General features: G+C 44.0%; 1 long non-coding RNA gene across 1 annotated transcript; it reads left to right on the top strand.

Annotated features, from left to right (window-relative positions):
• The first annotated feature begins 1641 nt into the window (after positions 1 to 1641).
• Positions 1642 to 6579, top strand: LOC139060373 (uncharacterized). Its single transcript, XR_011514758.1, has 3 exons — positions 1642 to 1986; positions 2056 to 2224; positions 6408 to 6579. It is a non-coding gene; the product is annotated as an uncharacterized lncRNA (long non-coding RNA).
• Positions 6580 to 16079: the final 9500 nt, after the last annotated feature.

Here is a 16079-nt window from a genome sequence, read left to right as displayed (position 1 = left end):
AGCGTTATTCAATTATACAAACGGATAACTATTCGCTTCGTCGGTACATAAAAGAGAACCTTGCAGGCAAATTGAGTTTGCTCCAATCCTATCGCAAACATTCATAAAGAAAGCACCACAAGCCTTGCATATACTTTCACTTGATTTCTGACCCTCCACCGGGGGAATTTCGATATCTTCAATATGTCCCATACTACTAATCATTGACGCTTCGACTTCTTTCTGGCTGCAGCTATGCGGTCCAGCAGGCATACTTCACTAAAAAAATCGGGCCGAGCAGCCTGTGTCAGTTCGCCAAACAGATTCGTCATGTATATTCCTCAAGCAGCAAGCACCAGTAAATTTCTCAAGTGAGTTTGATTTCATTTATTAATTTACATTTACACACACACATGTACAGAGGAGTGGTAAGTGGAGGTGGATGAGGGAAAAAAGTCGCACAGACGCGGCTTGAGGTAACCTCACCCCCTTAGGTACAATATGGCTGCATGGGGTAACACATCAAGCGCCATATAAATTACATTTATATAGTGGCCATAAAACATTGCAGTTATAAAATATATGAAAGAACAGTGAAATATTTCCACAATAACAATGCAAAACACACTGCGGCATTGAAATAAATAAATGATATACACTTGGTAATATAGACAAAAAAAGAGGAACATAACTTACATTATTAATCATTAACAAACGCGCCCTAAAGAGGTGAGTAGAACGTCTAACACGGAAAAGGAAATATATATTGGTACATTCCTATTTGTACTCTGTAAATAGCTGTAAGCCTTCATTAACTTTACTTCAAATTTCCGCCCCTTAAAAAAATAAACACGTGAAGAACCGCCTAATGTTGACAGGCAGTTAAAGAAGCAAGTGAGGCGTGTAGAATCTAAGCTCCAGTATTAGTTAAGTCCCCGTGCTACTGCCGAGCGTTTCTGTGAGGAAATGCAAAAATTCGATATTATACCATGAACTACTCGTCGTGAGCAAACCTATTTTAGCGGAATAAAATCAACGTAACTGCTGTAGAAGTCATATATAGCCAGCTTTGTGACGTACTTGTTGCACCGCGGCAGGTATGGTATCATAACTGGATTCCTATAGGCTATGCTTTTGCGATTGTCTATCCGCGCATGAAAAACCCGCAATGGGCTGGTCTGCGTCGCTTCGGCTGGCACTGTAGCGTTGCCTTCGAGAGCTGCATTGTTGTCTAAGAAATTAGCTCTTTGAATAAATGTTCGCAAAGGAAGACGTCGTAAAAATATATTTGAGACGACCACCATAAGTATACAAGCAGAGAGAACGAGGGCGAACAAACGAAAACACCGCAGAAAGCGCCCGGACAACGCCCGAACTGTAGCAGACGACAGGCGCGAGTCCGTGCCCTGACGTCACGCGAGCGGCGCTCGCAGCGCCGCTCGCGTTCGTTCTCGGGGCTAATACCTCAAACTCCAGCGCAAGACGCCCATACTATGGTCATAGAGTTGTATTTTTCTTTCTCTATGCTATGGTGGCTAGAGGGGGGTAGTGTGACGAGAAGCGTATCCCCGCAGGCCGGCTGTACCCGGTTTAGAGGCAAACCGGATGTGACGTGGGCCAGTGCCGTACTCCCTGCCCCCAGATAGGTACTTGTACGCCTAGGGAAAGACGCTGCTAGGTGCTGCTGCTAAATCCCTGTGGTTTCTGCCGGCTCACGTAGGTTCGTTCGCGTGGTCTTGTTACGCCTCGCTGGATCGTGTTCACTCATGCCGTCCTTGCGCGGCGTCATTGTCGGCGAGTCAGGTTAAATTCTTTAATAGGTCGCGCCTGCGCCTAATTGAGTCTATTAAAGACTGCACATTCAGTTTTGCTGGCTACAATTCAGTGTGGCTGGCGTGGGCTGTCTCCACGATGCGCTTCGAGCGTGTCGATTTCGCCGTTCTTTATGTTGGCGGAAATGACCGTGAAAGCAACATGGATCTACAAGAAATATGCAACAACATCAAGGTAAGTCTACTGAAATCACAAAATTTGAAACAATAAGCGCTAATAGTTGTGTTTTCTTTTAAATTTTAGGCCTTGATTGTTCAGCGAGACGGCGCCCGTCGTGCTGGTTTTCAAGGTGCTCTCTCGCTGGCTAGAAGATGCTGATGCGGAACAGAAAATGCAAAAACGTCGCTTGCTCAACCGCAAATTGACGGCTACGCTGAAGCGCATGCCGTGTCTGCGGAATTTGAACCCCGAGGTAAGGACCCCTTTTTTCCAGCGGCATGCCGTTACATACCGTCAGGAACACGCTTGGCTTATTTCTGACTCGGTAAAAAAATGTTTCACTTTTCCTCGCTGCTGAAGAAATGCGGACCGTTTGTCGTAGTTGTCTCCATTACAGGGTGGCATTACTGCGGTGAACAAAGCAAGTGTTGCCGTACATACTGTGCGCACTTCACCCTTTGTTGGGCGGTCGGAAAATATTTGTCCCACTATTCAGGGCAACTTCGCTACTCCGTAGCGGTGAAGTGTAATTTCTACCATTGAACGTTCCTGTGTAGACATGTTTCTGAATCACGTTAAGCACATTTTTTCGTCAATTTCTTTGTCCAACACGCGATAGAGCGGTTGCGCAGATTGTTTACTTCCCTTTCTACAATGTTTGGTTTATTCTGTCGCCGTCCTTAAAACCACCACAGCGGCAAATGGACTCTTTTGATCGAAATTCCGCGTTTTCATAATAGCTGAATTTTGGTGCGGTTAGGTGTCTAAATTTCTCGTGACCACAGCTACCAAAACAGGTGATCAAATTATTAGCATCGCGAATAAATCGCATTCCTACATATGCAAGCTGCTACATATTTTTGATTGATTGATTGAATAACTTTAATGAGCGGTTCTTAAAACGAAACCCTCTTTGCCTCTTCCTTGCTTAGTGGGTGGTGGCTGCTGCAGTCCTGCCAATATTGGTCACTGTGTATGGCACTGGATATGTGCTGCTTGGCATGTGTCCAAATGGCAACTTGGATTACCTGTTAAGTGCAGCTCAACATGTACCACTGGGTAGACACGTAGAACAAGAGGCAAGAAATTAAGTATACAACAGGAAATTTAAGAAGTCAGCCACAGAGAAGTTGGAAAGTCAGCATCGAAAGCAACCGAGTATGGACAAAAATGAACTAAACGAGACCAGGACATGCATTGTGTGCAGAGTTAAAGAAGTGAACGAGTGGTTGCATTTTACTGAACATTACAAAGGCTTCACTTATAACCGGTTTTCACATATGCATGGAATCTGCTAACTTTTCTGTGCAAAACTCTACCGGAAAGGATATATTGCATCCATCGGTGTTAATATATTTCCTAGCATATTTTCTCTTTTTCAGCCAACATACACATCCCCGTTAAATCAAATAGATCACTGTAGATGGCTGCCACAAGCATATTACAAGAACTGTGAATTGGAAGCTGTTAGCTACCTGTAGCACGAAGTCATGCAAGGGTACATGTAGTCTTTGTGTGCACATTGACTTCATGTTTTACTCATTTGACTGGCTCCTATTGCACTCCGGCTGAATAGCAATAACACACAGGCCACTTTACGCTCGAGCTACTCGAAAGCCTGCGAAAGCTGCAGGTACATTCATAAAAGTTCATAAGTACATAGCATTAGTGAAAAAAATTAAAACCTTTTCTGGTACAGCCGTGCGTTGTCGGAAGTGTCTCAATGCATTGCAGTGATTAAACAGGCACATATTGGCTGTACCACTTGGATTTCAGCGTGCACGCGTTGGCTGGATAAAAAATTCTACCATATTTTAACTCCAAACATTTGCTCACGGGTGGAAAAGCGCTGTTTCTGTTGTAAATAGATGTGGCTTGCACACAAGGTATGCTGCATGAACAGAAGGTGCTGCAGCCACATAACCTGACCTTTGATCTTCATTATGCTCACAGATTGAAGGGATGGAACTAAGTGCGTGTCTTTTAAATGCTTGATTTCAGCCAGTTAAATTTGCCAACACGGGGGATTCAAACCACTGGTGTCCATCTGCTGTTGGGCTGGATTCTCAATTTAGTGAGAATACTAACTACTGCGTTCATTGGTGCTGACAGATATCAAGTCAGTTGTAGCTCGGCATTTACTGTATTCCGTTTGTCACCAAAATGCTAGAGAACCACTCGAGATCCTTCGATGTCAGCATCCTCATAATCAGTGGGCACCTCATAAGAAAAATAGGTCAATTTTGGATGGTATCCTTGCAAGTGTGAGAAGGCTAGGCCACAGAAACTCTCGTTTCTGATTTGTGCACTATTCAGCCACGTTAAAATGTGAGGAGCCTAGACATCTAAAAGACGAGGAGCAAGCAAATTGAATGTAGCTACCAAGCAAAAAATGTGGAAGCGTAAGCTGTTGACTTTTTACTCTAAAGGCACGTTCATACTGAAGACGGAGCGGCTAAAACCGGGCAAAGCTCTTGGCCAGGCGTATAAAAGCAGGCGTTAAACGAGGCAGCAAGCCCGATCGCTCGCGGACCACTTTTTTTCCTGCCCGCCAGAGCTGTCCGCTTTGCTGCAGCCAATTGGAACACCAGACGACACTGGCGTGTGCGCGATAAGGATGGACGACCGGTGCTACGAGACGGCGACAAGTGCACCACAAAAACGTAAGATACCCCGCCTCGGTGGTGCGGGCAGCCAGGCAAGCTGTCCAGTATACAGGGTGTTTCAGCTAACTTGTGCCGAGGCTTTAAAAGAGAAAGACCGAAAGAAACTAGGCCTGCAGTACTCAAATGCAATCAATTCAGTGAACTACCCTTTTGAGCAACTTTAGTACTTACGGCTCATTGAGAGACATCTGCTTTATTTTTTCAAGACAAAAGCAAGTGCACAAAATCGAAAAAAAGTACCATGCAACAGCAGTGATGAACAATGCGGCATGCAGACAGGATGTAAAAAATATGCAGTTCCGACACACTGTGAAAATTATGTAAGCAGCTTTCTTTGCTGCTTCTGTTCATTGATGGCATTTGGCAGTGATGTGTTAAATGTTACCTTGCATGCACCACTTGTGTTTGTAGTACACAGAGCTCACAGACAGACGTGCGCTCCGATGCTCAAGGTGGTGTTGTGCACCATCCATATCCTGTGAGAGTAGTGGCACTGTCATTCCCTCACATGGCGCATCGCTTGGCGGGTGAGGTAGAGAAATCCGTTTATTGAATCCTTAGGAGAAATAGTTGCTGCCACGTCCTGTGCCCGACAGAGCAGTGCCTGCTGGCCACCCAGGCTTCTGTCACGCAGCATGGCCTCCCAGTGTTGCAGTGTAGGGACATTGAAGTTTTGATGCTGGACCACCACTTGCATACTGTCGTTTTGACGGCGTGGTGCTGTATTGCAGTTTTGCATCTGCACATCCTGTGTCAATTGTTGGCATGGACACACTTGCCGTGTTTATTTTTTTAGAAATAGCATAAACATGCCATACCACACCTTGAACTATCATTATATTTTAGTTTGCCCACAACTGTCACCATGTCTAGTTGTAGTGTTTTTCTTTTAAAGAGACTCCATACGAAAGATGCTTTCTGATGGCATCTTTACCTTCTCGTGTGATCATTCAGCGAGCACAAAGTACTGCAGCTTCTGCAATGCTTTTTTCTATTCCTTCCAGGCACACTACTCTCAATGTATCATTAGCGCTGAAATAGAATACCACCTGTTGCTCAAAGCAGCTTCAATATAGATTCTAATCGGAATAGGCAGACTTGTGGCAGTATACAACTTTCTATAGCCATAAAAGGCAAGCTAGCATAGTGGGGCATCTCAATGCTCGTAAAAGCATTCAACTGCATGTATCTCCAAATAACTAAGCTTAAGCAGACACTGTCAAAATCTGTGCTTGTCACGGTGAGTTGGTGCGGGAACTTGAAGGTGTCGCTTTTCCTTCATTTTTGTGTCTCTTATGTTTTTGCTAAGGCTCTTGCCACAGCAAAGTTGCTCTTGTGGTATTTTAGAAGGGTAATTTACTAATCACCTAGGCGATGTCATTTCCTACATTTGGTTGCACCGTGTGCATCAGTGCAATAAAATGGGTCAAACGGCTTAATACGAGATGTTGCCAGGCCTTTTTGGCATGACACTTGTGGATAACATTTTGGTGTGACTTGGGCGAGACCGAAAGAGAGAAATTTACACATACGAGCACAAAGGCCAGGCACTGTTCCCTTGTGGCCTGCACAACCACTAGAATAGCAGCTAGTCTTATCAATTCATACTGAGTATCACAAAGTGGAACATTGCAAGAACTGTAGCTTGGTTGAGACAAGGCACTTACAGCTGCAGCTGAAACATGTGGTGTGATCATGTACAAGGTTACAATACTCTTCACCCTTTTTGTATTTAAGACTTTTTAAACTTTGCCCACAATTTGATTACAGCTTTCCAGAGTTCCTTGGAAAATCCTCCCATGCACCTGCCATGTACATTGCCCCCGCCCCCTCCTCGATGTGGCATGCAAGATGGCAGCAGCAGCTGTGGAACAGTTGAAGAGGGGAAGAAAGGTCCACATTATAATAGGTTGTATGTAAATAAAACTGATCGAACACAACTGATTCGGCTTCCACTTTTGTCAAGACAATTGTCAGCAAACAAATGGAGTAATTTCAGTAGGGCGATACTTATAGTGCATAGAAATTCTTGGAAGCCTCGACAGCTTTCTTGCTGTTAACAGGCTGTGTTGGTGAGGTGGTTTAGGCAGGGAATGCCAATTCATGAGGGATGGTCATGGCCACCATGTTCAATGTATGTGCAGCATCAATCAGTTCTCTAGACCGAGTGCACTAATATCATGGCAGGCCAGCACTTCGTCGCATGATATATTTTCAAACCTCGCATGCTTTCTTTGGGGCTCTGAGAAAATTAATGAAGCATGAAACTAAAATCGGCATGTTGCAGTTTTCAATACAACCATCACTGCATTTGTCCATTCTTGAAACAAATTTTATTGTACCAAATGCATACAGAATTGTGGAATATCCGAAGTACATTTTGCTTGTTTTGGTCAAGCAGCTGGCAGAACAAAACCACAAAGTTCCAAAGCAGGAAGGTAACACTTCTATTGAAGTACACAACGAGTGCAAAACTTGCCACCAATTAAAAAAAGAAGGGAGCTGCTACACACCATTTCTTGGTTCTTTGACCATTTATTTTTTCTTTTGTGGCTGATGTTTAAAAATCCTTGCTATAGCAAATGCAAAGACATCAAAAATCAACGCACGACAGATATTGGTACTATGGTGTAAAGTAATGAAGATATAATTTTGCATGCACATTATTTCGTCTGAAATAGAGGGATATAGCACAAACGTTGCTCTTCAATCCCAATAAAATATAAGGAACTCGTGGGCTACGGATGATTGTTGAGGGCCTCGGATTCTGTAATGTGCAGCTATACTTAAGTACACAAGCATTTTTGGAATCTGCCTCTACCTGGGTGCAGCTTTGTGACCTGGAATGAAAAGCCACAGCCATCGAGATCGAGCTGCTGCAGTGGCGACATCACAGTAAAAGGTAATAGCGAAAAATTAAAACAATAATATGGCCATGCAACTTGCAACAAATCAGATAGGTCACCGCAAGCTTCTATTTCCAATTTTTCTGGTGTTGCATAGAAGGGCAAAAATCTTGAAAAGTGATAGTGTACGACTTTCATGCATAAACAATTGTGCATATCTACTTTTTTTTAACCATGCAGATATTTAGCAAAAAGTTTTGAGCACGGAGAGCCCGGCGTTTTTGCAAAGGAGTTTCTAGGTGAGGTGGACACACTATGCTGCTAATAATGCGAGTTTCAGAAAATTAATTTTGAAAAATTCAGTCGCTTCTTTATTAGTAACTTGGCGGCAGCCTTCTAAATGGCATATTTGGAGGCAGTCGCATGTGAACGCACACCCTTTCTTTTTATAAATCTCGAAAATTGCACTTATTTTGAGATATTCATTATAATCAAAACTTGGTGCATCCTCCTCCACATCAGGCGGCAGTGCCCTGTCAAGAAGTGTGGGACAAAGCTTAAATGATAGCCTGACATGGCACACTGACGCACATGCTTGCCAGACAAAGTGTGTCGTATCAGCAGCTACAATGACTGGCCAAGATGTTTCCATCTGATGAGATAGCGGGACCTTCTTTTCTGCACTCCCAGCACACTCAGTTCCAATATTACCTCGATTTACCAGTGAAATTCAATGATGAATATCTTGAATTAGGTGCAACTTTCAAGATTTGTAAGAAATGAGAGTGCATTAGAGGAATTCCTCTGCAAGAATGCCACATTTTCCGCGCTCATAACTTGAAAACAAGAAAATCTGTATGGTAATAAAAGACACCCTATACGTATACAGTGTGTATTGGCGCATTTCATGCAACCAATATTCAAGCACCTTCTGTCTACAAAGAATTCATAAAGCAAATTTATGCATTAATACTTGAATCAGTTACGAGCACTGGAAATGCAAACACTGTTACGAACCCTGGTCACATGCCAGGCATTGTGTTGCTGCTCTCTGCGTAGGGCCTATGAATAAAAACCACCTTCAACATCGCACAGTAAGCTACTAATTGCTATGTATAGGAAGACTTACAGTTGTTCAAATGCAATTATGACCTAGACATTCTAAAGCTTTTCTAATAATGTACTTTTAGTGAACAAGTCCCCAAAACTTGGAACAACTCTGAAGCTATAATGCCATTATTATCTGAAAGATGCACTACACATTTTTTTAACGCAGTAAGGAAACATTCATAATCGACAATGCCACCATAGACATGAGAGTCATATAATATTGCACTGCGTGCAGCAAGGATAGCACAATTTCGCACAAAAGATTAGTCTCTCCCGCAGCCTTTGAGGCCCCCTTTATTATGTCTCGCTTATGATGCCGTAACATAGTACGAAACCATGATGACGTAACTTATGATCGTGAGTTACTCTTGAAAGAAAGCTTGTGCACACATGCATATTCCTGCATTGTAACTCTGGAGTGCACTTACAGTAAGGACACTGTGAAAAGAAGAAAAATAAGGCCAACAGCAAGAACCTGGCAGTGCAGTGCTATTTGCACCTTCTCGGCTGTTGTCGGTTTAAGTCACCTTTGCTGCAGCAGAGTCGTGTTTTGCGGCGAAGCATATTTATCATCATGCAGTGAAGCATATCTGAAGTTAAAGGAGACACTGTCACGGGGCCCCTGCGGGTGCTTATGGTTACCCGACACTAGCTTAAGTACCTATACTGTGACCTCTTCATGCATTTGGACAACACCAATCGCCATGTGAAAACCTCTGTGTTCACTGCTAATCTCGCCAAGAGCCTAAATTATTCGAAACTACAAATTTCACCAAGTGGCAAACTTGGCAATGCTTCTGGAACCTCATTCTAAAGTACTTTAATACTACCAGGATGCTTCAATGTCAAACTGGATTAACAACCTGGGATGAAATTGCGCCAGCTTCTAACTTTCTGAATGTTTGCTTCACCTCCTACATCAGTGAGTAGGCAGTGTTCAATTGGCGCTCCCGCTTCACCAAGCAGACGACCGCTGACGAAAGCACAGTGAAGGCGAATAATGAGAGCGCAAGCAAACATTCAGAATGCGAGATCTCGCCCTTGGATTTAGAGAAAGGAAGGGTAATTTCATCACCAAGGAACCAAAGTATGCATTCAACAACAAAAGCTTCTGAACGGGCCACTTCCACATCAGCACTGTGGAAAGACTCTGATGAGCTTATCAACCAGCAGAAATTTTCACTCGTGGCAGAAATTTTCACTACCACAGTCGCAGGTTCAAAGATATTTGCATGATGACATTTTGGTCCAAAAAGAAGATCCGTTTGAGCGATGGTGTAAGCGTGGTGCCCACTGTTGGCTCGGCTTGCGAAGAGCGACCTGCTGATACCAGACACTTAAGCAGCTCTTTTTGATGTCTGAATCGATGGTGACATGCACTAGGTGACATTGCTCTTCGAACATGTTGAGCTGCTGTCCTTGCTTCATGAAACATTAAGTAACTACAATTATGACATTGTCAAACAAAAGTGTTGTATTAGAGAATTTTGTTAACCACGAAACATAATATCCCTGTACATTATTTGCTATGCAGTCTATGTAGTATAACTATTTTGCACCTCTGGTTGGTGAAAAGAAATGTATTTTTGCAATACCAATAGTATTCATATTCGAAAAATATTCGCTTTGCACTTAGGTTTCATTATTCGAATTAGCTTTGAAATTAAAAAATTGATATTTCCACACCCATAGTTTTTACTCAAATACCTGGAGCATAAGTCATTTGAGGACGTAACTTCAGGAATAGCAACAGTATGCCACCAAAGAGTCAACACAGTTCAAATTTTTTTTACATTCTTTTGCAATTGTTTCCTAATGTACATTCATTAAAACCATCTTAAGCCTCAATAATTGACTAAACTAAGCTTTGATAACAGCTGCATGCTTGGAACGAACGGCGCATGTTCCAGCCACTCTAGGGTAGCAGTTTAGGGTAAAAAATATCTGTTACTTAGGAATGCCACTTGGTGACCTTGTGCAGAGAAACCCCAGCTGGACTTTGCCATCTGAAGCTGCTGCGCATAATGGCTAATCACTGGCTTCTTTGGTCTTCTCGATGGCATCTACTTGCTTGAGAAGCTCGACCTCAATGACGTCTGACCACTGGCAGCACATATTTCTGTTTATCACAGATAAAAATTGCCTATGAGCTCTTATTTCGCCCAAAACACAGACTTTTGCCACATTTAAGAAAGTGGCACTCTCCAAGTCAGTGTGGTCAGCATGTCTGGCATGCACTTTCATCTCCTGCGTCAGAGTGGAGTTACTATCCTAAATTAATGTGCTACAGAGATGACAGAGAGGTTGGCAAAGAAGTTATGTGCCCAGACAGAAAGAATGATAATATTTATGTCTACTGCAATTCAAAGCCATATATTTGAGCACCTTGCACCACCAGAGAAATCCTAATGGCTTCCTTTTCTTCCATCTCATAATGTGGGCGGTAACACCCCATTAAATGGTCCCTAAGATGGTTTTTGTCAACCCTGAGGAAATCTCTCACAGAAAACTTGTAGACAGTCTTGATAAGTGTTGTCAGATTACCTTTCAATGTGTCCTTTATCATCACTGTGGTGATCGTAATTTCAATTCATGTGTAGCACTCACACAGTGTGCACTCCTTGCGGACATCTGTAACTAGTGGCAGTTTACCAGCATACTTGAAGGGAGGAAAAAAGAGCATGGCCACACCAACCACATCACAGCATGTGCATACATCAGATGACATTGTGGAACCTAATTCTATGTCAGCAGGAAATGCATGGCTGCTGTCGCTATTTCGAGTGCAAATATTTGTCCCACGGGTACAGAGAAGTCATTATGGCAACCACATAATCCAGGCAGCTTAGTGCTGGGCAACTGCAATATTTATGAAGCAGCACACTGCATTCAAAGCCAGGCACTGTCACACTTGTCTGGGAAAATCGGTGCTTGTATACACAGGGGCTGGACCATTTCAAACCACAGTCACATTGGAACTCTGTCCACTCTCGTAGGGTGCATTTTCTGTGTAGTGACTGCCACTGCAGGAATAATTTTCTTCGAACTGCACAAACAGAAAATTGTAGCACTGTGCTCTGCAGTGCTTGGTGCAAAGGCAGAACAGCCATGAGCCTTCTCCCATCCACAATTCAGAAATCCGCCAATACATAGATGGCTTACAGTGGCATCTCTACAGGCAGCACACACCACCTATATGCTGTCACTTAGATTGCAACACACTGAGGGTCTCCATGCCTTTATGTAAATGCTCAAATATACTACAGGACAGGATCTTTAGGGAATAAAGGTTGTTTCACGGTCCTCATATCTATGCTATGACAAAGCCAACTCCAACTGCACAGGTAGAAATTGCTGTGGAAAATTAAATTTTACAGTTCCATGTACCATATTTTCCATACTGTACTATAGTCTGCAGGATCTAATTTGGGCTGAAAAGCCCCTCTCATTAAGCACCATGGCAAATTTTAGTTATAGGTACATTGGAAGTTGTAAGATGCCGTCAAGGGAGCATTTCCTCAAACAAATATTTCTAATTAGTTCATTATTAAAGGAAATGGAAGAAATTGAAATGTTGCATTTTCACGCTGCCAGGAGGCGAGTGCTAAAAGTGACGGCACTCAACCCCTTTGCCTCCAAGTGATCTTCCTTCTTCATCTTCCCCCATGACGGAGCCAAGGGTTCACGTCACACTCGCATGACGAGCCGTCTTTTCTTTCCTTTTTTTCTTCTCTTCCTTTTTTGCTGTGGGGCACACATCCAGGGATGGCATTTAACATTGGTTGGCTTACGAAAGTCACGTGCCATGGTTGGTGATATTGCAGGCAGCACGTTTTACATAGAGACATTTGTGCATGTAACCTTGACTCTGGCTGAAGCAGGGCTTCGTTGAGACCATGATGGCTTTTGTTTAAAATTTCAGTTGTTTTCCCACTGTGCATAATTTTGATAATTTGGAGACAGGATTGTTAGTGTGTGATCTATGCACTGCACTTGTCGGTTTGCAACTTCCAATCTTGGTGAGACGCCTTTTCATATAACAAAGTGCAACTGAACTTCCTGAAGGCATTTGCCTCCTATGTTCAAGGGAAGCAGCCCACATCCGCATACCTTATTCACAGATGTCAATTCTTTTTTTGCTGCTGCTCCGCATTAAAGATGGGAACCCAAGACTGTGGAAGTAGCGTGGGCTTGGTGGTCTGGAGCTTACCATTGGTTGTCGGATCGTGCCGCTGACTGCATTTTGCAGCGGCTCATGAGTGCCGAGGGGGCCAGGCAGGAGATACGGCAACAATTCAACGAGTAGCAATGAATGTTTACTTCACATTGTTACGGAGTGGTCAACTCTGCAAGTTTCCCGATGGTGAGCGACAGACATGCTAGTTTGCTCAAAAACTGAAGGCTGAAGTCCATTAGCGAAGACATCCTTTATAGTGTTTGGAATACCCTCGCTCAAGAAAAGGAGAGAGAAAACACTCTGCACGCTGGCAGCTGCCGCTCGATACATGCAAGTGTTCAACGAATTTTCTAACCCCCACTGGCTCAGTAGAAGGAAAGGCACTGACATGCGCACACGCACACAACGCTGGCATCTTCCCTGCCGAGGACGCAGAGAAAGAACGAATGCACACACAAAGCTTAATCGTCCCACTTGCTGAAGGGAGACAACACTGTGGAGACTAAGCAGACATCAGGGTGTTGTGCAAGCCGTGGGTAAGCTGGCGAAAATGCCTGCACAAATGATAAGGTCTTATTGCTATTGGGGCCTCCTAGGCGTTTTCCAACGGTTGCAGGCGGCTCGGCATATCTAAAGGGTCCAGCCTTTCGCTGTTGCTTTGGTGGCGCGACACAAATCGTTGACCACACAGGCCAGTCATAACATATCAGTTAGACTAGTTCTTGTGCACGCTCAAGGACACTGAGCTTGAACGACGCCATGAATGCTCTGTCTTTTCAGTGCTATTAGAACTGTTCTTGTATTTTCTGTGTATACGAAGACGATTATAAATCTCTTGTGCATTTTGCAACGTGGCCTTAAATATCCAAGCACTGAAACGCAGCCACATGATCAGAGTAAGCAGCATTCACTTGCATATCGTGAGTTGCCAGAATAAATTGAAAATATTGTGCTGCGACTATCATTACTGCATCATGAAGCAACCAGAAATGACAGTACCATGCTTCACAATGAGACTTTCATTTCTCCCCTGGTGCGCTTGTACTTCTCTGGTCCCCTTTCCACTGTGTAGAGCTCCCAGAAAAGCTTTTCTCAGGACAGGGGACCATACTGTGCGCTCAACCAGGTGGCACCCATCACCACAACATTGCCCCAATCAGTCTCACCTTGTCATCTCTCGTCCTGTCCAGTGACGTTCTTCACATTTCAAGGATGAAGGTTTAGCACTGTGCTTCCGATGACTCTTTAGAGCTCTGGGACAGTGCTTCCGCTGCCAGGGATAATGCTACAGAACAGCGAGTCCACTGACGCAGGTACGCGATGTTTGAAGAGACAAAGATAAAACCTTGTGCAGGCTGTCCAACATGCATATACATCTTTTTCTGCGCCTCTTTCTAAGCAACAATGCTTTCACTGGTGAACAGGAAGGCAGCCTTTGTTTCTTTTTTTCATTATCGTTTCTCAGTTTTACAAGGCCATAAAAAAAATAAGGAAAACAGAAAAGATTGCGAACCAGCCCTGCAATTTTCTTGTATTGGAAACGAATATGTGCGAACAGAGGATGCCAAATGAAATGAACAGCCAGGTGCAACAACAAGTGACATCATTCAGGTGGTGCAGGCGGTTTGGGAGGCCCATAAAATGCCTTAATAATGGGATTTATTTGAGCGTGAACATGGTGAGAAGGCTGCTTCTGCCTTGCAGTGGTGTAAAGACTGCTGCATGTCTGGAGGTTAAATGCTCATCATTCTATCATACATGGAAGTATTCCGACTATTTAGTGGAGGCATGGGAAAGCCACTCAAGCCTACATTAGCAAAATGTGTGGTACTGATTACAGCGAACGCACTCCCTCCATGTTCATGCAACCGAATGTAAACATACTGAAAGCTGAGGTGTGCCTGACGAGTGTAGCATTGTGATGCTTGCCAACAGCCCATAGGACAGGAAAGGCAAATCCCTGTGCACGCATAGTGAATTCGTCACTACTGTGCATGCTCATTTCGGCAAACTGGCATAACAGATGTATTGCGAGTGCAATATGTGACTGTAAAGCATGTGGCGCGTCTTTGTCACCATAGCTTGAGCTTGGTGAGAATCAAGTGGTTTGATAAATGTACAACAGAGTCAGCAATGGTGGGACAGTTCTTAGAAACTTTACAGCATGCCCGTCTGCCTCTACAATGTAAAAAAAAATTGGCTTTGATCCAAGAGCCAGATCTTTCTGATCGGGCAACATTCATGCACCAGCTTTGTCAGTTTTTTTATGCTCCCAATACTTGTGCTGAGGTTGTGAGAAAGGCCTGGAGAGAGTATACAATTAGAGAATCATGTACCTCTCACATTGTGGATGTCCTGGAATTGTGCTAACGTATGAACACCACCACGTCTCAAAATGATCGAATGCGACATATTAAAGGCACAAGCACTGTTACCTTATATGCCCTTGGTATGCAGAACCCCAGCACCTTCACCACTTCTAAGGAACCGCTTTATTCTTACCGAGCTAGAGCTATGGCGAGGAAGAAGCGACACACTACGTACGGATGAGGAAGATGAAGGAAAGCCACATTGCGCTCACAATATCGCTAACGTGGTAGTTTCCCAAAGGAAGCGGTCACACCACTGCGTATAAAGTGTATGCACAGGGATACTCATGTCTTCCCTGTCCAAGGGATTGGTGGCAAGCACCACAGAGCAGCACTGGTCAGGTGCATTCCAGTTAAATTCTTAAGAATTGAGAAAAGGCCGATTCCACACAAAGCAACGACCTGACACCCTTGCCAACAAATATGTTGAACTGGCATTGAGTTTCAGGTATTTGCGGCCACACATAGGTAAACCAATGGGCAAGGTTCTGACTGGTGTTGTAGAAGTCGCGGGGCGCTTTTTTCGTTGCGACGATAGATCGGATTCATTTACAAGTACTGCTCCAGGAGGGCACATGTAACCGGCAAACAGAGGCCTCAGGAGAGCATTAGATTATAATCAACGAGGCGGCAGGGTACCCAAAGGGTAGCGGAGGGATCGAAACTGGAAGCAGGTTATGTTGCCCCAACCCACGGACCACCCTGACTCCTGCTTTTTTGTCCGCGAAAGCGGACAGCTGATCTTAAAATGCGTCAGTAAATTCGGGAAGTACGACTTACACACAGCCTACGGGCATCATAGATATACTATTAGCACGCGCAGGCCTCGGCGAGCCCCAACCCATGGACCAGTCCGGGTTCTAGCTCTGGTGTCCCCGTTACCGATTTGGTGTCCTGGAGACGCCGCCAATAATATGAAATAGTGACACGTTGTTACTCG

The sequence above is a fragment of the Dermacentor albipictus genome, chromosome 5, assembly GCF_038994185.2.
Source record: "Dermacentor albipictus isolate Rhodes 1998 colony chromosome 5, USDA_Dalb.pri_finalv2, whole genome shotgun sequence".
Classification (NCBI taxonomy): domain Eukaryota; kingdom Metazoa; phylum Arthropoda; class Arachnida; order Ixodida; family Ixodidae; genus Dermacentor; species Dermacentor albipictus.
Note: the sequence above shows the minus strand (reverse complement) of the source record. Positions and strands in the feature narration are given on the sequence as shown.